At 41.4% G+C, this 23,640-nt stretch overlaps 1 pseudogene; it reads left to right on the top strand.

Moving 5' to 3' along the window:
• Position 1: 1 nt before the first annotated feature.
• Positions 2–23,268, top strand: LOC141078392 (uncharacterized; annotated as a pseudogene).
• The last annotated feature ends 372 nt before the right edge of the window (positions 23,269–23,640 follow it).

The following is a 23,640-nucleotide window of genomic DNA, read 5'->3' on the forward strand; positions in this document are numbered from 1 at the left end:
AATGGACTTTAAAACCAAAGAGAAAGCTTGGCAAGTGAAAGCGTCTGATTTGTTTAAACAGAGTGTTTCTGCTAATTTTAATGATACCCAGAATGATGAAAAGGGACTGTTGTCTAAATATAAAAATTTGACAAATAAGAAAACACGCATATGGTGGACTAAAACATCTATAGATAACTACATCAAACAGAAGATTATACCTCGAGGTCTTCGTATACAGCTTTATCCGACTTTTGGGCTTGATGATCTTGAATTGATTACTAAATGGGAGAGTGTTTCCTCAGCATGCTCTTTTTCCTTTATGGAAATTATTAATACAAAAAACACTGGGATTTTGAAGGAAATTGATGAGGAACTTAATAAATTACAGGTTGAGCTGGTGGCCAAAATACCTAAGGAGACTTTGGATAAATTTTATCGTGACCTTGATCAAGATCTAGAAAAATGGGAAAATCAGATCAGTAAAAATAAAATGAGGAAATACCAACGTGACGTACAAGATTACAATCAGAAAAGAGTTTTTCGTTGGCAAAATAAACTCTCTGAGGAAAATAATATTCAATCCTCTAGTAGGAGTCCTTCAGTTTCCTCTATTTCTTCAATTTCGAGTAGTGCTGCCTCCATTCACGAAAGGGAATATTATACTCCTAGACGTGTGAGAACAAGATTTGGTGGCAGAGCCAGAGGTACAGCAAGGTACCAAACCAATTTTGGCACTAGGAAAAATGATAAACCTAAGGTAATAAATCTTTCCTCACATATTCTTTCGAACAAACAGATTGAATTATTGGAAAAGGGACTAACCTTTTCTCCATGTCAACAATTAGATTCCTTCACGGCAATAAAAGATGTGCATCTATTTGCGAGGAAGTTGATACTTAAAAGATTCCATGAGAAAAATAACATGGGATTGCAACTTAATTCGGATGAGGAAAAGGCAGCTCTTGAAATTTTAGAATCTCTAGCTGAAGAAAACTACCCCGTTGAGTCGGTGATTTCTTTCCCCGTTTCTCTGTTTAACAAATCAAAAAAATTTCCCACTATAAATTCATGTCCAGCTGTTGACATTTTTGTTAAATTAGTGACACAAGATATAGAAAAGTTGAAAAATAATTATTATGCTAGTCCAGCTAACAAAAATGAAAGAAAAATAATCGCAGAATTGCAAGGCTGGACTGATGTGATTTTTAAAAAAGCAGATAAAGGAGGAAATTTAGTAATTTGGCCATTGGAGCTTTATGAGAAACAGGCCCATATACTTTTGTCTGATGTAAGCTGTTATAAAAAACTGACCCATGTACCTTTGCTTGAATACCAGAGAGAACTTATTGATATCTTATCCAATGCTTATGAGTGTGGTGTTATTCCTAAATCACTATTGGACACTATTCAATCATTAAAACCTAAGTTGCCAACCCTATATTTAATTCCAAAGATTCATAAAAATGTGGATGATCCGCCTGGCCGCCCAATAGTATCGGGCAATGAGGGCCTGAGTGAACTCATTTGCCGAATAATTGATTTCTATTTGAAACCATTGGTGAACACGTTGCCATCTCATATTCTTGATACTATAGCGGCACTACGGAGATTAGATCAAATACATCTTGATGAAGATATGATCCTGGTCACGGCGGATGTTGAGGCTTTATACACCTCCATCCGTCATGACCAGGGACTTGAGGCGGTTTCGTGGTTTCTACAGAATAGCAATCTAGATGCCCCCTTAGTCACCCTGATTTTGAATTTATTAAAATTTATTTTAACACACAATTGTTTTATTTTTAAAGATCAAGTTTTTTTGCAAACACAGGGTACAGCTATGGGGGCGGCGTGTGCTCCTGCTTATGCTAATTTATTTTTGGGATTTTGGGAGAGGGAAATTTTTCAGTGTTCTCCAGTGACATGTATAGAGAAAGTCCATAATTGGATGAGATTTATTGATGATGTTCTGTTTGTTTGGGAAGGTTCAATAGATGAGTTGAAAACCCTGATGGTAGCCTTGAATAACAATAATTTAAATATAAATCTCACCTATTCATATGGACATAGGGTTAACTTTTTGGATATTGATATCCTAAAGAATGATGATGGCTCAATCTCTACAGATATATTTAGGAAGCCGACTGCAACAAATTCAATTTTGCATGCAGGTTCCTCTCATCTAAAATCTACTATTCGCTCAATCCCTGTGGGACAATACCTTCGAGCCAAGAGGATATGTTCGTCAGAACAAACGTATCAAAAACAAGCAGCAGATTTATATACAAGGTTTCGTGAAAGAGGTTATGGACATAGGGCAATTCGTTATGCCTATAATAAAGTCCAGCATATACCTAGGGATCAACTGCTGTATAACAAAAAAATTCAAACGGCAGATAACAATCAAGTGAGGTTGATCACCCCATTTACTGAACAATGGAATAAATTCACAAACATAATTAATTCTCATTGGCATGTACTACATACAGATCCAATTTTTAAAAAAACTTTATCAGAAAGACCTTGTATTACAGCCAAAAGGTCTAGGAATTTATCGGATCTGCTGGTACGGAGTTATTTAGCTCCTAAACAAAAAGTGCAAAAAGGGATTTGTGGGGAAATTAAAGGATTTTTTCCCTGTCGAAGCTGCAAGGCATGTGCAAATACGCTTAAGACCAACAGCTTTAGCAATTCAGATTACTCTAAGACATTTTCAATTAGAAAATGCTTAACTTGCTCCTCAAAGGGAGTGATCTATTATGCAAATTGCCCTTGTGGTAAGATTTATATCGGAATGACCACAAGGGAATTCAGAATAAGAGTTCGCGAGCATGTTCGTGACATAGAAAAAGCTAAGGAAGCCAAAGATGAAGAACAACTAAAGACGCTCCCAAGACATTTTAGAACCTTCCACAACTCTGAAGCTAAAGGTTTGAAAATTTTTGCAGTGGATCAGGTATCCTTGGGTATGAGGGGTGGTGATCTGTTTCGAGTGTTATCACAAGTGGAGAGTCGATGGATTTATAGGCTCAACACCATGGTGAGAAGAAAAACTAGTTATATTATACTCACACTCACATTGTTTGGTGGCTTTTTATTCCATGTTTGGGAAGCAGAATGAACAAACCATTGAACACCATGATGCGCTGGTTCATGCTATGAGGCTTTTGATTAGACTGTGAACTGTCATTGTCTTGGTGAATAATTTAATATTTCTTAAAAAGCTTGTATTTTTTATGGACAGCTTAAATAGAAATGTCCAAAAGTATAAAATTTGAGGAATTTTTATTCAAAATTATTAATTGGTTTCATTTTTAGCAGAGGACTGTACCAGGAGATCAGAGGGAACGCTGACATCTTCAATTTTTAAATCTGATGATCTTGAGATCTCACGGGATACAATTGAAGTGAATGCCATTACTCCAGATATATCATTATCCCTTCACAGCAAAAATCTGTCATCTGATACTATGAAACAGGTCCCATCTTTTGGTTCATTACCAACTACTAAGGAAAATAAAAGTCACAAAATAAGGATTAAAAAATTAATTGATTCTAAAGGAAAGGAGCCATTTTCATATTCAGAATATGGAAATAGTTTTCTTGAAAAGACTTTTCTTAAACATGAAAAAATTCACATAGCAGAGAATAGATTTTCCTGTTCAGAATGTGGGAAATGTTTTACTTAGAATTCACATCTTGTTACACATGAGAGAACTCACACAGCAGAGAAGCCATATTCATGTTCGGAATGTGGGAAATGTTTTAGCCAGAAATCAAATTTGGTTAGGCACCAAAGAACTCACATGGGGAGAAGCTTTTTTCATGTTCAGAATGTGGGAAATGTTTTACAAAGAAATCAGATTGGTTTCAGCACCAAAGAACTCACACAAGGGAGAAGCCTTTTTGCTGCTCACTATGTGGGAAGTATTTTAGCCAGAAATCTGATTTGGTTAGGCACCAAAGAACTCACATGGGGAGAAGGCTTTATACTGTTCAGAATGTGGGAAATGTTTTACAAAGAAATCAGATTTGGTTAAGCACCAAAGAACTCACACAGGGGAGAAGCCTTTTAGCTGTTCAGAATGTGGGAAATGTTTTAACGAGAAATCAAATTTGGTTAGGCACCAAAGAACTCACACAGCGGAGAAGCCTTTTTCCTGTTCAGAATGTGGGAAATGTTTTAACTGGAAATCAGATTTGTTTAAGCACCAAAGAACTCACACGAGCGAGAAGCCTTTTTCCTGTTCAGAATGTGGGAAATATTTTGTGAGGAAATCATCTCTTCTTAGTCACCAAAGAACTCACAGAGGGGAGAAGCCTTTTTCCTGTTCAGAATGTGGGAAATGTTTTACAAAGAAATCACATTTGGTTCATCACCATAGAACTCACACAGGGGAGAAGCCTTTTTCCTGTTCAGAATGTGGGAAATGTTTTAACTGGAAATCAAATTTGTTTAAGCACCAGAGAACTCACACAGGGGAGAAGCCTTTTTCCTGTTCGGAATGTGGGAAATGTTTTGTGAAGAAATCTTCTCTTCTTAGTCACCAAAAAACTCACACAGGGGAGAAACCTTTTTCATGTTCTTAATGTGGGAAATGTTTTCTGCCGAAATCAACTCTTAATAAACTTCAGGGAAGTCATACGGGGAGAAGCTTTTTTCATGTTCAAAATGTTGGAAATATTTTAACTCAAAATTGTATCTTCTTAAAGGTGTTGACCACTACTAGGACAACCCCTTGTCATTCCTCATGTTTGGCCATGTTAAAAAACACTCATTGTACGAGAATGATCAGTAGTAAATATATTAAAGAGCCATGTCAGACTGAGCTGCCATCATGGACAATCTTTCGCTAACTAACTTTGCAGCTAATGAGATGACCTTATGGGAGCTCTAGCCAGAATGGAGACATAAAATGACATCAGAGCCATTAGCAGGTATGGTTGGCATACACAAGGGTTAATAGGAGTAGCTGCAGTGCATTGTGAGAGTAAATAATGGTGTCATATGGTAGTAAGTAGTGTCTGTGATGAGGACAATACAGTAGTCAATATGTGAAGAGTTATGTGAGTAACTAGCATAAAAAGAGGAAAAAATATTATCTACATGCCCTCACAAATTCTCCAATAGGTAAGTTACGGATGGTATTAGCCGTGTGTGAACTAGTAGCATGTAATTCTGCATTACATCCTACCAGTTCACACATGGCTAATACCATCCGTAACTTACCTATTGGAGAATTTGTGAGGGCACGTAGATTGTGTTCGACTGAAATTTCCTTCCATTCAGAATGTGGAGTTATATTTGATAGGTTGAAGCAGAGCGGGTCCTCTAATAAATCTCTTAAGTGGGCTTTATTTATTTCTACTAAAAAATCAAGATCAGATTTGTTGAGGGATAATGAACCAGGATTAGATGATAAAAATCAGCTTACAGTCTCTACCCCATATAGACTGGATTTTATTAACATAAAAAAGGCTTTTCTTAAATATGTACCTATGTTGGGACAGGATCCAATTCTGAAGGAAATTCTGTCAAATGGTGTGAACGTTGTAGCTAGAAAATCCACAAATTTGGGCAATTTGCTATCACCAAGTCTGTAGATCACCCCTAGAAGCAGTAATATGGGGCTCAGCACAGTGGGCTCATTAAGGTGTGGTACCTCCAGATGTAATCTGTGCAGATATATGGCTAATTGTAAGGAGTTTTCGGATAATAATGGTAAAATTTATAAGATAAAACATTTATAAACTGTGCAAATATTATGTTGGGTGTTCATCACGTAAGTTAAAGTTAAAGAAACGATTAGCTGAACATATTTCTGCCCCTGTGCAGACTACTGATCGCTATAGCAATAAAAGACCTAGCGCTAGTTTATCAAAACAGTTCTCAGAAGTGCATGGAGGTGATTTGTCTACGTTGTCCGTGAGGGGCATAGAGAGAATTAACAGAGCGAAGCGAGGTGGTGATTGGTTTGCTGCACTATTATCAGCTGAGGCTAAATGGATCCTGCTTCTTGATGCTCGTGCACCGAAAGGTTTAAATTATAGATCAGATTTGCAATATATAATGTAATATGGGTTTTTTTCTGCAATACTCAGCTATTTATGTCTATTGTGATTTATTGCTGTTTTTGCATGTATTCATTTATGTCTGCAAACACATATTTCTTATTTATATGTTAGTTTTGTTTAGCAACATTAATTGCTTAGGTCTGACTAAAGGGCCTGTCACACTAAGAGATATCGCTAGCAATATCGCTATAACTTGTGACGTTATAGCGATATTGCTAGCGATATCGCTATGTCTGATACTTACCTACAACCCGCTCCCCCCACTGCTTATCGCTGATCGCGCGAGAACAGGCTGGACTGTTTCTCGTCGTCAGCTTCCTGCGGCGCTTCCTGCTGTGATGACGAGCGACGCGTGGAGCCGGGCGTGAGGACGCAGGATCGCCTGGTGTGACTGGTAAGTAGCGACCCCCGTCCCCAGCGATGTCGCTGGTGAGATCTGCCTGTGTGGCAGCTCACTAGCGACCACTTAGCGATGCACCAGCGATCCTGACCGCGTCATATCGCTGGTCGGGATCGCTGGTACATCGCTAAGTGTGACAGTACTTTAAGGTGGAGCTAATTAATTACCTGAAACTGGGTGTTCACTCTGCAGTCTCCTCATGTATTCATTTATTTAAGCTTCCTAGTTCTGATAAGATATACCTATGACTAAGGACATGTAATATCTGTCTGAAACGCGTAAGGTAGCCTTGCCTGTCATGGTGGCTGATTAATATGATTTTAAAACCTTCCCAATAAATGTGAGTTTTGTCTTTTTTCACTGATTTTGGTGCTAGAGATCCCTCTTTTTTCCTTTGGATTTATAGCGCCAGTTGAACCGCACTGGACATCTCCTGGCATCAGACCGCTTATGGACTATATGGACACTGAATATAGGCTGAATATTTTTCCCTCTTTTTTTGCTATTTACTTCTGGCGTTTTTTTTGTACCTCCGTGTCAATGTGCGGTCTTTTGAAAATACCTTTGTGCAGTTAGATTTTGGACGATTATCCTCTTTCTTCGTTGCATTCTTTCAACATGGATTTAACCACAAAGGTTTTGTTTAATAATGAGGATAGACTTAAAAAACTGGATTCTATGTTCTCCAACAAATCTAATTCTGATTATTCAGCTGGCACAGACTTGGATAATATTTTGTTTGATCTGGAAAAAACTATGCTACAAAAACTGAGGACCTGGTGGGATTCAACTATTTTGCAAAAATATGTTGCTAGATCAATGATCCCTAGAGGTCTGAGAATCAGGAAAATACCAACATATCCTTTTCCAGAGTCATTTATGACTGAATGGATTAAAACTCTTACGGATTATTCATTGCAACTAATGAAACTTATTATTAAAGAGGAAACTAATCAGGTCATTGAGTTGGAAAAATCAATTACAGAATATCATAATCCACTGAAGGATTTTGCTGGGAACCCTGAAGTCAGGGCCAAAATGATAAATTGCTGTATAGAATTAATAAAGAAGAGGAGAAGATTATTAGTATTAAGCAAATCAAATTTTCATGTGATTGTATTGATTATGAAACAAATAAAGTTTATAATTGGAAGTCTCCAAGAAAAATCAGACTTATTCTTAAGAACAAGAAGGGTCAATCTCCAAATAAAAGAGTGGAGTTTGTTACAGATCAGGAGACAGCTGGTGACACTACTGATCTCTCAGAAGTGGATACTAACCCCCGACCCCTCCATCTGCTGGAGTGCCCAATATAGGGGTACCGTCAGCGTCAAAAAACGGAGATGGCATAGGGCAGGGAAGAGGCACAGGGGGAGAGAAAAGATCCCCCAAGAGACAGTCACATCAGATATTAGACAAAGCTTTGTCTGAGGTGTCTAATTACTCCGTGATTAATCAGCAAATATATGTACTCACACTCCGATGAAAGTGTTGGAGAAAGGAATCAAGTTTGCACTCAGTGTTCGTGCCAATATGTGACAAACTATTAAAGATGTCGATAAGTTTGTCTGCTTGTTAGCAGTGAAAGAACACTTTCATTAATCTGTGGCGGCTTCTGCTCCTATGTCAGCATCTATGGCTGATCCGGTGTCTGAATTTCCTGTTATTCCACTATCTAGGACTTTGACTGAACAGATCGCACCTAAAACCTCGATGGACCTTGATACTAATCGGAGGATTGTAAAATCTATGGAACTAATACCGATACAAACTCCTAATCCAGACTTTTATCCTGTCTCAGCAAGGGTCCCCGTCATGGACAGCTTTCAGGATGTGTTGGGGAAGGAAATAAGAGAGATCCTAACTACTGACATAGGAGCTGCAAACAATCTAACAAAAGCGGAAAAAAAGGCTTTAAAGGATTTATCGTGTGATCCTAAGGTTGTGACCAGCCTTGCGGATAGAGGGAGGCTCTCTGGTTATCTTGGATAATACCTTATATGAGAGAGAAATTCAGAGAAGCAGGAGGATCGGGAAGCAGTCAGCGTCCTTACTTCTCAGGAACCAGTACCAGGCTCTCACGCAGGAAAACGATGAAGAAATACATCAGGATAAGACTTTGCCAACAAACAGCAACCTTGTACGCCTTCAGAGTCCTCCTGGATGGAGAAAGAAAAATGTTGTGAAGAAGAAACGGAGAGTGGTGGTCATGGGGGATTCCCTGCTGAGAGGAACAGAGGCCGCTATCTGCAGACCGGATATATCTTCAAGAGAAATGTGCTGTCTTCCAGGTGCAAAAATTAAAGATGTGTCTGACAGGATATCAGGACTCTTCAGACCTACAGATGACTACCCATTCCTGCTACTACATGTGGGGACAAATGACACCGCAAGAAACGACCTGGAAACCATCTGCAGAGACTTTGAAGACTTAGGCAAGAAAGTGAAAGAACTGGGAGCGCAGGTGGTCTTCTCTTCCATCCTCCCAGTGGATGGCCATGTAACAAGGAGGTGGAATAAGATTCTGCAGGTGAACAACTGGATACGTCGATGGTGCCGTCAGCATCGATTTGGATTTCTGGATCACGGAGTTAACTACTTATACGATGGACTACTTGCTAGAGATGGGGTGCACCTTACGAAGACTGGAAAGCATGTATTTGGATGTCACCTTGCTACACTTGTAAGGAGAGCTTTAAACTAGAACAACATGGGAAGGGAAGCAAAAGACCAGAAAAAGCCATACACCTGACAAATGCTATTGAGAACTCTGCTATTAGAAGTGGAAAGGAAGAACAAAGACGAAAGAATCTAATTAATAAAAATATTGGAGAAAGAGAAACCAATCACAAACTAAAATGTTTCTATACTAATGCACAAAGCATGGGCAACAAACAAGGAGAATTGGAACTACTAACACAGGAAAAGAAATATGATGTCATTGGAATCACTGAAACTTGGTGGGACAATACACATGATTGGAATACAAGACTAGAAGGATACAACTTATTTGCAAGAAACAGACTTGATAAACGAGGAGGGGGTGTCGCATTGTATGTTAGAAACGCGTATATCTGCACAGAGATTGAAGCTTCAGAGACTGGAAGTTCTGTGGAAACTGTTTGGGTAAGAATACAAGGACAGAACAATGGAAAGGACACCATTGTAGGCATTTACTACAGGCCGCCTGTGCAAGCTGAAGATATGGATGAACTCTTTATGCATCAAATGGCCAAGTTCTCCAAAAAATATGACATAGTTGTCATGGGAGATTTCAACTATCCAGACATTTGTTGGGAATCTCTCTCAGGCAAAACTAACAGGTCAAGGAAATTCTTATCCTCTCTTGCTGACAACTTTATCTTCCAAAAGGTAAGGGAGAAAACAAGGGGAACTGCTACCTTGGATCTAATCCTTATAAGCAGGGAGGAAATGGTTGAGGAGGTAAAAGTGGCTGGGACCCTAGGAGGTAGCGACCATGCTATTTTAGAATTTTGGATAACTAGAGGCGGAAGACCTGTGAAGACTCAGATGTCAAGGTTAGATTTCAGAAAGGCAGATTTTAAGGGATTCAGAAAGAGAATTGGAGGGATCCAAAGGCTGGATATCCTTAAAGACAAAAATGTCCAGGAAGGATGGGAAATCTTGAAAAATGAAATTCTCAAAGCACAGTTGTTAACAATTCCGAAAAGAGGAAAGAATAGGAAGCATTTAAGGAAACCAGGATGGATGAACACAGAACTTAAGCACATGCAAAAAAGGAAGAAAAAAATGTTTATAAAATGGAAAGAGGGAGGCATATCTAAAGAAGAATATAATGCTGTCTGCAGAACCTGCAGGGCACAAATCAGATTAGCTAAAGCTGAAAATGAATTGAGGCTTGCAAGAGATGTCAAAAGCAATAATAAAGGATTTTGGGGATATGTCAAAAGTAAAAGAAAAGTCAAAGATGCTATAGGATTTTTACAGGATGAAAATGATGAAATGGTAAGACAGGATGTTGAGAAGGCTGAACTTTTTAATTCCTATTTTGCATCTGTTTTCTCTCAGAAAGGAAATGTAACATCAACTGTTCTTCACTGTCCTATTAAGGGAATAGTAGAATCCAGGATATCTATAAACAGAAAGATAGTGAGGAAACACTTAGCTAACCTAAATGAATTCAAGTCTCCAGGTCCAGATGAATTACACCCCAGAGTACTGAAGGAGATAGCAGAAGAAATTTTTGAACCCCTCTCCATAATCTTTGAAAATTCTTGGAGAACAGGAGAAGTGCCAGAAGACTAGAGAAGAGCAAATGTTCCTATCTTCAAAAAGGGGAAGAAGGTGGACCCAGGCAACTATAGGCCGGTGAGTCTGACTTCTATACCAGGAAAGATCTTTGAACAAATTATTAAACAACATGTATGTCAATACCTGGATAAGAATGAGGTGATTAAACAGAGTCAGCATGGGTTTGTAACTAATAAGTCATGTCAGACTAACTTAATTTCCTTCTATGACGGTATCACTGATTGGGTGGATCAAGGAAATGCTGTAGATATAGTATATCTTGACTTCAGCAAAGCATTTGACAAAGTCTCTCATACAATCCTTATTGAAAAAATGACTAAGTATGGAATGGACAAGGCAACTGTTAGGTGGATTCATAACTGGCTTAGTGATCGGACCCAAAGAGTGGTCGTAAATGGCTGCACATCTAGTTGGAAGAATGTCTCAAGTGGGATACCACAGGGCTCTGTCCTGGGCCCTGTATTGTTCAACATCTTTATCAACAATTTAGATGAAGGAATTGAGGGTAAACTGAATAAATTTGCTGATGACACAAAGCTAGGAGGGATAGCTAATACTAGAGAAGAGAGAGAGAGGATTTAAAAAGATTTAAATAAACTGGAGAAGTGGGCAGCAACTAACAGAATGGTTTTTAACAGGGAGAAATGCAAAGTACTACATCTGGGCAATAAAAATGAAAAAAGCATATATCGAATGGGAGGAATAGGGCTAAGTGACAGCACATGTGAAAAAGACTTGGGTATACTAATAGATCACAGACTGAATATGAGTCAACAGTGTGATGCAGCAGCAAAAAAGGCAAATGCAATTCTAGGATGTATTAACAGAAGCATGCAGTCTAGATCACGTGAAGTCATTATTTCCCTCTACTCCTCTTTGGTCAGACCTCATCTGGAATATTGTGTCCAGTTTTGGGCACCACATTTTAAAAAAGACATTAACAAACTGGAGCAAGTTCAGAAAAGAGCGACCAGAATGGTGACCGGTCTGCAAACCCTGTCTTATGAGGAAAGGTTGCAGGATTTGGGAATGTTTAGTTTGCAAAAGAGAAGACTGAGAGGAGACTTAATAGCTGTCTACAAATATCTAAAGGGCTGTCACATTGTAGAAGGATCAAATTTATTCTCATTTGCACAAGGAAAGACTAGAAGCAATGGGATGAAACTGAATGGGAGGAGACACAGATTAGATATTAGAAAAAACTTTTTGACAGTTAGAGTGATCAATGAGTGGAACAGGCTGCCACGAGAAGTGGTGAGTTCTCCTTCAATGGAAGTCTTCAAACAGAGGCTGGACAGACATCTGACTGGGATGATTTAGCGAATCCTGCTTTGAGCAGGGGGTTGGACCAGATGGCCCAGGAGGTCCCTTCCAACTCTACGATTCTATGATTCTATGAGTATGCTATCAGATTGTAATACTTACAGAAAGTTGGGCGCTGATCCTACATCAGAAATTAATGGGAAATTGAGATGTTTATTAGGTGAAGGGGAAGCTTTGGGCATTTTTCACAGAAAAATGATTGATTATCTTGTGTCTGAAAACCCTGTGTGTGCTATTTTTCATGGCCTGCCTAAGGTGCATAAAGAGGTATTTCCCCCTGCCTTCCATCCTAGTGTGGCGGGCATAGGATCTTGCACAGAGAGATTATCTACCTGGCTGGATGAGATTCTGCAGCCATTTGTTAAGAGAACAGTGGGTTATATCAAAGACACGAAACACTTATTACAAGCACTGTCAAATGTGCCTTGGTCCAAAGATTCGATTTGGGTTACCTGTGATGTTGAAGCCCTATATTCCCATATTCCCCACCATTTAGCCACTTGGAACACTAGGGGGATCTTAAGGCTTCCCACACGGAGTACATTCTACAGGTTGCAGACTTTCTGCTTAAACATCACTATTTTAGTTTTAATAAGCAGTTTTATATTCAGGTGTGTGGTTGCCCTATGGGATCATCTTTTTCACCATCTTTGGTGAATTTATATATGCCATGGTGGGAAGAGACTTATATTCATTCGTCATTTAACCCTTTCTGTGACAAAATTTGCTGGTACGCCAGATACTTAGATGATTTGGTGATTATCTGGCGTACTAACTCACAACATGATGTACAGATGTCTTGTGTGGATAAAGATATCTGAATGATAACCCCCTAAATTTGAAATTCAAGGTGGATATTCATAAAAATTCTGCTCCTTTTTTGGATGTTTTTCTACATGGAGATGATCAGACAGGTTTGATCACCACTGCTTTATATAGAAAATGTCAGGAACACCGCACTGCACTTGCTCACTGAGCCAGGGCGCGTGTCCTGAGTACAAAGACTGTGCACAAAGATACCTGCGGAGCGAGCAGCAGTGGTGACAATGCATGCTCCAGGACCTGAATCACGTGACTGCTGGGGGCGTGGCCTAAGCTCCACAGAGCTAGGAGCTGCAGGGAAACTCCTAGAAGGGTAACTACAGGACAATGTTACCAAGGAGCATAGACAGAGACAGACACCAGATCAAGCCGGGTCAAAGCACGAGATAGCAGGACAGTATCAAAGGGCTTAGACAGAAAGAATAGTCAGGACGTAGCAATAGATCAGAAAACCAGAACAGGTATTAGACGGTACAATAGGGGTAAACTGTAACGGAGTAACGATAGCCAAGCCAGGAGGTCAGAACCAGAAAAGACAATGGTACCAAAAACGAGAGACGGAGTACAGAGTGAAGGAACAAGCCGGGTCATACACGGGAAGCAAACAAACAAAGCAGAGTACACACACACCAGGGGTCAGACACACCAGAATAGCAGTATAACTGACAGAGAATGCCAGTATGGAGTGAGCATAAATACCCCTCCCAGATCCAAAGAGAGGCCGGCAATGTTAACCCTGTCAGAACAGGACATTAACCATGTCCTAACCATGACAGTACCCCCCTCTTAATGGGGGGCCACCGGACCCCCAGGTTTCTCAGGGTACCTGGCATGAAAAGCCCGCACCAGTCGATCAGCGTGCACCGAACTGGCCGGAACCCACGATCGATCCTCAACGGAATATCCCTTCCAATGGATAAGGTACTGAAGTCTCCGGCGCACCCACCGCGAATCAATGATGCGCCCTACCTCGTACTCCAGTTGACCCTCTACCAACACTGGTGGAGCCACGGATGAGGGATCTTCTCTAACTGTCCTCACAGGTTTTAATAGGGACCTGTGGAAGACGTTAGAGATTTTGAAGGAGGAGGGCAACTGTAATCTGTATGCCACCGGGTTGATCACCTCTACAATCTTGTATGGGCCAATAAATTTGGGGCCCAACTTCATAGAGGGTATTTTAAGTTTGATGTTACGAGTGGACAACCAGACTTTTTCTCCCACTGTCAACGCAGGAACCACCCCCCTCCTCCTGTCTGCAAAATGTTTGAACTTCTTCTGGGATTTGGAGATGTTCCCCTGTACCTCCTTCCAGAGGGTTTTTAATTGTTGTATCATCCCCTCGGCACCAGGGCAATCCGAATCCATACGGGAAAATTCCCCAAACTGCGGAACAAACCCATAATTGACCAGAAAGGGAGGCTTTCCGGTAGACTGATTAACCCGACAGTTGAATGCAAATTCTGCCATGGGCAATACCTCACACCAGTCTTCCTGTCTGGAGGAGGCCAGGCATCTCAGAATCTGCTCCAATGACTGGTTGGTGCATTCCGTTTGTCTGTTAGATTCCGGGTGATAGGCAGAGGAGAATGACAACGTGACCCCCAACTTCATACAAAACGCTCTCCAAAACCTGGCCACAAATTGCACACCCCTGTCCGACACCACGTTCACAGGCACTCCATGCAGTCGAACAATGTGCTGTATAAACAAATGAGCCAAGGTTTCAGCAGATGGTAACGCAGGTAATGGCACAAAGTGGGCTTGCTTAGAAAATCTATCAACCACTACCCATACCACTGAGTTGCCCTTGGAAGGTGGAAGGTTAGTGATAAAGTCCATGGACAGGTGTGTCCATGGTTTATCCGGAATTGGCAAAGGCACCAATTCCCCGGCCGGCCAGACCTGAGAGCTTTTAGAGCGCGCGCACACCCCACAAGTATTCACAAACCTTTTTATATCAGTACCCATAGAGGGCCACCAAAAACCCCTAGCTACTGCCCCCCGGCTAGCTGCAATACCAGGGTGTGCACTTAACATAGAGTCATGAAATTCTTGGAGGAGTGTGGGACGGAATTGTTCGGGTACAAACAATTTACCTGGGGGTTTATTCCTGGGAGCTTGTGCTTGTGCTTCCAGAATCTCTCTCTGTAACTCAGAGGAGATTTCGGCTACAACCACTCCCGGTTGAAGAATGGAGGAAGGAGGTTCTGGAGGGGACACAGAATCAAAACTTCGGGATAAGGCACCTGCCTTTACATTTTTAGACCCTGGTCGGAACGTGATGGTAAATTGAAATCGAGAAAAAAAAAGTGCCCACCGAGCCTGTCTGGGGGTCAATCTCTTAGCAGACTCGATATAGGCCAGGTTTTTATGATCAGTGACGACCGTAATGGGATGAGCGGCCCCCTCCAAAAAATGCCTCCATTCTTCAAAGGCCAATTTAACTGCTAACAGTTCCCTGTTACCGACATCATAGTTTCTCTCGGCCAACGAGAACTTCTTAGAGAAAAAGGCACAGGGTTTGAGGTTAGTCAGGGTAGAAGGACCCTGTGACAATACTGCCCCCACCCCCACCTCCGAAGCGTCAACCTCGACGATAAAAGGTCTTGACGAATCGGGTTGTACCAACACAGGGGCTGTAGTAAAACACTTCTTTAATGCCAGGAAGGAATTTTTTGCGGCCACAGACCAACTTTTTACAGCTGCCCCTTTAAGAGTGAGGTCCGTCAAGGGTTTTACCACCTGCGAGAACCCTTTAATGAACTTCCTATAATAATTAGCGAAGCCCAGAAATCGCTGCAACCCCTTCAGGTCATGAGGCTGCACCCAATCTGTAATGGCCTGAACCTGCCCTGGATCCATGCGGAATCCCTCCCCGGATACAATTACACCCAGAAAAGACAGTTCTTGCATAAAAAATGAGCACTTCTCCAGCTTAGCATACAAATGGTTCTCCCGGAGTCTCATAAGCACCGTACGCAGATGATGCAAGTGTGACTGACTGTCCTCAGAGTAAATCAAGATGTCATCCAGGTAAATGACTACATAACGTCCAATCAAGTCAGAAAAAACAACATTAATAAAGTTCTGAAAAACCGCAGGAGCATTAGTGAGGCCGAAGGGCATAACCAGGTTTTCAAACAGCCCCTCAGTTGTCAGGAATGCTGTTTTCCATTCGTCCCCCTCCCGGATCCTCTATAAGGTTATAAGCCCCTCGTAGATCGAGCTTAGAAAACCATTTGGCCCCCGTGAGTTGATTGCATAGATCAGGAATCAACGGGAGAGGGTACGTGTTCTTAACAGTAATTTTGTTCAGTTCTTGAAAGTCGAGGCACGGTCGCAACCCACCATCTTTTTTCTTTACAAAGAAAAACCCCGCTGCCACGGGTGAGACCGAGGGCCGAATATGCCCCTTGCGAAGGCTTTCTTTAATGTACTCTTTCATAGCTTGGCGCTCAGGCCTGGACAAATTAAACAAACGAGCCTTGGGTAATTTGGCTCCAGGTACTAAATCGATAGCACAATCATATGGTCTATGTGGTGGGAGCGCCTCGGCCTCGCTTTCGGAAAACACATCTTTAAGGTCTCTCAGGTACTCCGGAATACCCTCCAGACCGACAGATGACACAGATACAGATTTTATCGGATTGACAAAAGGAACCGGGTTACAACACAGACCATTATCATTACATCCCCAACGGGTGATCTTCCCCTTCACCCAATCAATAAGAGGATTGTGGCGTTGCAACCAGGGCATTCCCAATACCAGTCCTGCAGGCAGATTATTCATAACGAAACAACTTAAATTTTCCACATGAGTGGAACCCACTTTCATAGAAAAAACTTCAGACATAAATCAAATTCCATCCCGGGTAAGAGGGGATGAATCCACAGCCACAATTTTAACAGGGTCTTTTAACCTGACTGTCCCTATCTTATTAAGAGTCACAACTTGGGCATCAATCAGAGTAATGGAGGAACCACAGTCAACAAAGGCGGTGGTCATAACAGGACCGCCAGCAATTTCCAATTCAACCTGGAGGACCATTTTTATACGTGAGAAAAAATGTACCTGGGAGTCTGGACAACCTCCTCGATTGTTGCCCAGACTCAGTCGTTTCTCTGAAGGTTTCTCTGAAGAAGGGCAGGAGGGACAATTCTTTTTCCAATGTCCAGAGGCTCCACAGTAAAAACATAGTAGGTTGTCTCTGCGGTGCCTTCTCTCTTTCTCCTTAACCGAGACTGACCCAACGTTCATGGGCTCAGATACGGGTGAAGTGTCACACAATTTGGGGTACAAGGGAGACTCTTGTTGCATCATTCCTCTAGCACGGAGTCTCCGGTCCATACGGACCGCCTGCATCATGGCGTCCTCCAGGGTATCAGGAGGCAGATGTAATGCCAGAGCGTCCTGCAGATGGTCAGAAAGGCCCCTGCGAAACAACCCCCTCAGGGCGGCGTCATTCCAGGATACTTCGGCGGTCCAACGTCTAAACTCTGAGCAGAACCATTCAGCAGAGTGCCTTCCCTGTGTCACACTCATCACCATATCCTCTGCCAGACGCACTCTATCAGGCTCGTCATAAATGTGCCCCAGAGCCTCAAAGAACAAGTTCACTGACATACGTTCAGGAGCAGAGGAAGACAGAGAGAAAGCCCATGCATGCGGAGCCCCCCGAAGTAGGGAAATAATGACCCCCACCCTCTGGAACTCATCCCCGGAGGAGCGGGGCCTTAGAGAAAAAAAAAGCTTGCATCCTTCTCTGAAAGACCTGAACTCCTTTTTATCCCCTGAGAAGGGATCGGGCAATTTGACTGGAGATTCGGGGGACGCTAATGACACATCCCTACCCCCAGAACTAGAAGCCCCTGCATTGACAGCCCCCTGCACAGTAACCACCAACTGTTGCTGGGTATGGGCCATTGTGCGCTGTTCCACATTGAGTTTATGGAACATTTGGGTCAGGTGCTTGACCTGATCAGCCAAGGCTTGTATGGGATCCATGAGGATAACACACGCTTTTTTTTTCCTTCAGAGGAAAAAAAAACTGAAACGGTCAGTTATAATGTCAGGAACACCGCACTGCACTTGCTCACTGAGCCAGGGCGCGTGTCCTGAGTACAAAGACTGTGCACAAAGATACCTGCGGAGCGAGCAGCAGTGGTGACAATGCATGCTCCAGGACCTGAATCATGTGACTGCTGGGGGCGTGGCCTAAGCTCCACAGAGCTAGGAGCTGCAGGGGAACTCCTAGAAGGGTAACTACAGGACAATGTTACCAAGGAGCATAGACAGAGACAGACACCAGATCAAGCCGGGTCAAAGCACGAGATAGCAGGACAGTACCAAAGGGCTTAGACAGAAAGAATAGTCAGGACGTAGCAATAGATCAGAAAACCAGAACAGGTATTAGACGGTACAATAGGGGTAAACTGTAACGGAGTAACGATAGCCAAGCCAGGAGGTCAGAACCAGAAAAGACAATGGTACCAAAAACGAGAGACGGAGTACAGAGTGAAGGAACAAGCCGGGTCATACACGGGAAGCAAACAAACAATGCAGAGTACACACACACCAGGGGTCAGACACACCAGAATAGCAGTATAACTGACAGAGAATGCCAGTATGGAGTGAGCATAAATACCCCTCCCAGATCCAAAGAGAGGCCGGCAATGTTAACCCTGTCAGAACAGGACATTAACCATGTCCTAACCATGACAGAAAACCTACAAGCGGTAATTCTACATTACATGCTACCAGTTCACACATGGCTAATACCATCCGCAATGTACCTACTGGAGAATTTGTGATGGCACGTAGATTGTGTTCGACTGAAATCTCCTTCCATTCAGAATGTGGAGTTATATTTGATAGGTTGAAGCAGAGCGGGTCCTCTAATAAATCTCTTAAGAGGGCTTTATTTATTTCTACTAAAAAATCAAGATCAGATTTGTTGAGGGATAATGAACCAGGATTGGATGATAAAAATCAGCTTACAGTCTCTACCCCATATAGTCTGGATTTTATTAACATAAAAAAGGCTTTTCTTAAAAATATACCTATGTTGGGACAGGATCCAATTCTGAAGGAAATTCTGTCAAATGGTGTGAACATTGTAGCTAGAAAATCCACAAATTTGGGCAATTTGCTATCACCAAGTTTGTAGATCACCCCTAGAAGCAGAAATATGTGGCTCAGCACAGTGGGCTCATTTAGGTGTGGTACCTCCAGATGTAATCTGTGCAGGTATATGGCTAATTGTAAAGAGTTTTCGGCTAATAATGGTAACATTTATAAGATAAAAACATTGATAAACTGTTCAACAACTTATGTCGTGTATTTAGCCAGCTGTGAAGCATGCAGCAAATATTATGTTGGCTGTACATCACGTAAGTTGAAGAAACAATTAGCTGAACATATTTCTGCTTCTGCCCCTGTGCAGACTACTGATCGCTATAGCAATAAAAGACCTAGCTCTGGTTTATCAAAACAGTTCTCAGAAGTGCATGGAGGTGATTTGTCTACGTTGTCCGTGAGGGGCATAGAGAGAATTAACAGAGTGAAGTGAGGTGGTGATTGGTTTGCTGCACTATTATCAGCTGAGGCTAAATGGATCCTGCTTCTTGATGCTCGTGCACCGAAGGGTTTAAATTATAGATCAGATTTGCAATATATAATGTAATATGTTTTTTTTTTTTTTTTTGCAATACTCATCTATTTATGTCTATTGTGATTTATGGTTTATTGCTGTTTTGCATGTATTCATTTATGTCTGCAAACATATATTTCTTATTTATATGTTAGCTTTGCTTAGCAACATTAATTGCTGAGGTCTGAATAAGGTGGAGCTAATTAATTACCTGAAACTGGGTGTTCACTCTGCAGTCTCCTCATGTATTCATTGATTTAAGCTTCCTCGTTTTGATAAGATATATCTATGGCTAAGGACATGTAATATCTGTCTGAAACGCGTAAGTAGCCTTGCCTGTCATGGTGGCTTATTAATATGATTTTAAAAACTTCCCAATAAATGTGAGTTTTATCTTTTTTCACTAATTTTGGTGCTGGAGACCCCTCTTTTTTTCCTTTGGATTTCACTTACTGTAGCACTTACTGTAGCGCTTCTTCCCTGCTTGCTGTCCATGTGGTACTGATGCTGCACACGGTTGTCACACGTGTGCCACAAGTATTACACACATGGACGTCTCCGGTACCAGAAATATCAGGACGTGTGAAACCGGCCTTATACACAGTTCTCTTTAAATGCCGAATATTTCTTCTTGAAACTCATCTGACAGAAAATATTGGTGCTTAGGATAGTATAGATTGTGAAGTCTCCGAGACCCATACTCTAATTACCCCAGAGAGGTTTCACCACTAGTTACTCATTATTACTGATGGAGACTGTGGAGTTTGATCATTTCAGTAGTTCCTAATCAGGCCCCATTATTAATATCTGACGTGTGTCACTTTATGTGGTGGTAAGTTTGGAATTCTTCACAAAGGATAATAGAAAACAAATGGATCTTACAAATTATTTTCCAGCTTCGCACTATACCCTACATACGGTTGTACTCTACTGTCTGGGCACATGGCAGTGTTCAGAAGGGAAGGAGCGCCATTTAGCTATTTGAATGCAGATCTTGCTGGAATAGTTTGCAGACACAATGTATTAGGTGCACTGTTCATGGTCACCTGGCAGCTCAAAAGATGTCCACCATGAACATGCTTGGCTCTATCTTCTCTGCTTTCCATATCCCAAGGATTGCCTTGCTCATCGCCCTTTAACACCCTTACATGGATCTGGACTTACACAGGGACCCCTAGGCTTGGACCATGGTGTTACCTGCTATTCTGTGGTGTTAGATGGCGAGAAGAATGGTCAGGTAGCTGGGTCAGAACCAGAAGGACAGAATACAGAATCAGAAGACACAAGAGTAGTCAGTAAATGGGCCATGGTCACAACAGGAAACAAATACACAAGCCGCAAGCTGAGCACAGAGGACTGAACCAGAGGAGAACAGCGCTGTATCTGGCAGATTCCGGCCATGTGCTTTGCGTTTTAGGAGGGTGTGGTACTTTCCAATTGGCTGAAGTAGTGAGCAAATTACTCCAGCTGGACAGCAGGACCAGATCCCAGATGAGATTGGACACCATATGCAGAAGCCCTAATATAACTAAATGACAGAAAACCAGAATAGTAGAAATCCCCATAAAGTGATTCCATTTTATAAATTAATTCACTGAGAGCTATAATCCTTAGGAGGAGTGAATATTTTGATTCCACAGCCACTTTCTGGAAATTAACACGCAGTGGATGTTGGAGAATGAAAATTACACATTTGCCATTTTATTACCCAGCACATAGTGCCCAGATTGTGCTCCAGGAGACACACACCGCAAATTAAGTGGATTCTTCTCACTATAATATTGTTAAATACAGGGATCCTAAATGTTGTTTGCGCACACTGCAAGACTCCGAAGTGAGAGCGGATTTTGCTGGATTGGTTTATAGAAACTTTGTTGCTTTTCAGCAGCCTTTGAGCCACTAATAGTGTGGGAACCTCTGTTTTTTCCAATGACAGATGATGGACCTGAGTGGGGACTTGTTTTTGTGAGATGAGAATTGGTATCACTTTCGCCTACATAACATTGATTGGTTTCTTTTTATTCGATATTTGGGAGGCAGAATGAACAAACAGTTGAACACCACACACTACTGGCTCATCCAACAAGGTTTTCTATTAGACTGTGAACTGTCATTGACTTGGTAAATAATTTAAGCTTTTACATAGCTTGCCATTTTTATGGAGAGTTTAAGTAGAAATGCTCAAAAATATAAAACTCAAGGATATTTTATTAAAACATAATTGTTTTTATCTTAGCAGAAGACTGTACCAGGAGATCAGAGGGACAGCTGACATCTTCAATTTTTAAATCTGATGATCTTGAGATCCTACGAGATACAACTGAAGTGATTGCTGTTACTCCAGATATACCATCATCCATTCACAGCAAAGATCTGTCATCTGATCCTATGAAACAGGTCCCATCTTCTGATTCATTACTGACTAATAAGGGAAATCAATGTCACAAAAGAGGCAATAAAAAGCAAACTGCTGCTAAAGCAAAGAAGTCATTCTCATGTTCAGAATGTGGGAAATGTTGTGCATATAAATCACATTTTGTTATCCACCAAAGAACTCACACAGGTGAGAAGCCCTTTTCCTGTTCAGAATGTGGGAAATGTTTTATCAGTAAATCAGATTGTGTTAAGCATCAGAAAATCCACACTGGAGAGAAGCCTTTTCCATGTTCAGAATGTGGGAAATGTTTTAAAAAAAAATCAAATTGTGTTAAGCATCAGAGAACTCACACAGGGGAGAAGCCTTTCTCATGTTTAGAATGTGGGAAATGTTTTAGCAGGAAATCAAATTGTTTTAATCACCATAGAACTCACACAGGGGAGAAGCCTTTTTCCTGTTCAGAATGTGGGAAATGTTTTAAGCAGAGATCAGAGCTTGTTATTCACCAGAGAACTCACACAGGGGAGAAGCCTTTTTCATGTTCAGAATGTGGGAAATGTTTTAGCATTAAATCAGTTTATGTTAATCACCAGAGAACTCACACAGGGGAGAAGCCTTTTTCATGTTCAGAATGTGGGAAATATTTTAACAATAAATCAGTGTGTGTTAATCACCAGAGAACTCACACAGGGGAGAAGCCTTTTTCATGTTTAGAATGTGGGAAATGTTTTAGCAAGAAATCAAATTGTGTTAAGCACCAGAAAACTCACACAGCGGAGAAGCCTTTTTCCTGTTAAGAATGTGGGAAATGTTTTATCCAGAAAGCGCTTCATCACCATCAGAGCAGTCACACAGAGGGAGAAGCCATTTTCATTTTCTTAGGCCGGGGTCACATTGCTTTATGGCAGTCCGTTAGATGGACTGCGTTACACTGCAGCATAACAAGGTGTAATGCAGTCCGTTAACGCTGCCATTAACCCCCATTATCGGGCGCATCGCGACGCATGCCGTAAAGCCGCATGCGCTCGCGGTGTGCCGTCATTCAGTGACTGAGCCTCGGACGCGGGCTGCAGCGTCTGAAGCTCCGTCACTGCTAGCACAGATGAATCACCTGCGCTAGTGGGTATAGCATAATGCGATTGCGTTATGCGATACAGTTAACGCAGCCCATCAAAGCTACGCATTGAACAGGCTGGGTTAACGCAATATGAACCTGGCCTTAATGTGGAAAATATTTTACTTGGAAAACAACTGTTGATAAACATCAGAAACGTCACATAGGGGAGAAGCCTTTTTTATGTTCATAATGTTGGAATAGTTTTAACCAAAATTAAATCTTCTTAAATGGGTTGTCTCTTGTCATTCCTCATGTTTGCTGACAAAAGGATAAAACTAAACCTTATTAGTTCCAAATGTAAAACTATACCCATAATTCACCCCCTGAAGGTTAGTCGGTAGGTGACTAATAGAAAAAACATATATCCCACATCTCAGTATATAGGGTGAGGTGACGTGTACACACTCACTCTCCAGGCCTCTCATTTCTACGGGTTTCATAGTCCTCACCAAAGGCGACTCATCAGAAAACTATTTAAAATTGACCTATATTCAAGCGAGACTAGACAAAAAAAAAAACTAAAATCATGTATTGTTATCCGAAACAGTAAGAAAACTAGCCCCATATTGGCAGATCCCAGACCTCAGACTATATACTG

Source organism: Dendrobates tinctorius, unplaced genomic scaffold (genome assembly GCF_039654945.1).
Source record: "Dendrobates tinctorius isolate UK_male_01 unplaced genomic scaffold, ASM3965494v1 ptg000551l, whole genome shotgun sequence".
Taxonomy (NCBI): domain Eukaryota; kingdom Metazoa; phylum Chordata; class Amphibia; order Anura; family Dendrobatidae; genus Dendrobates; species Dendrobates tinctorius.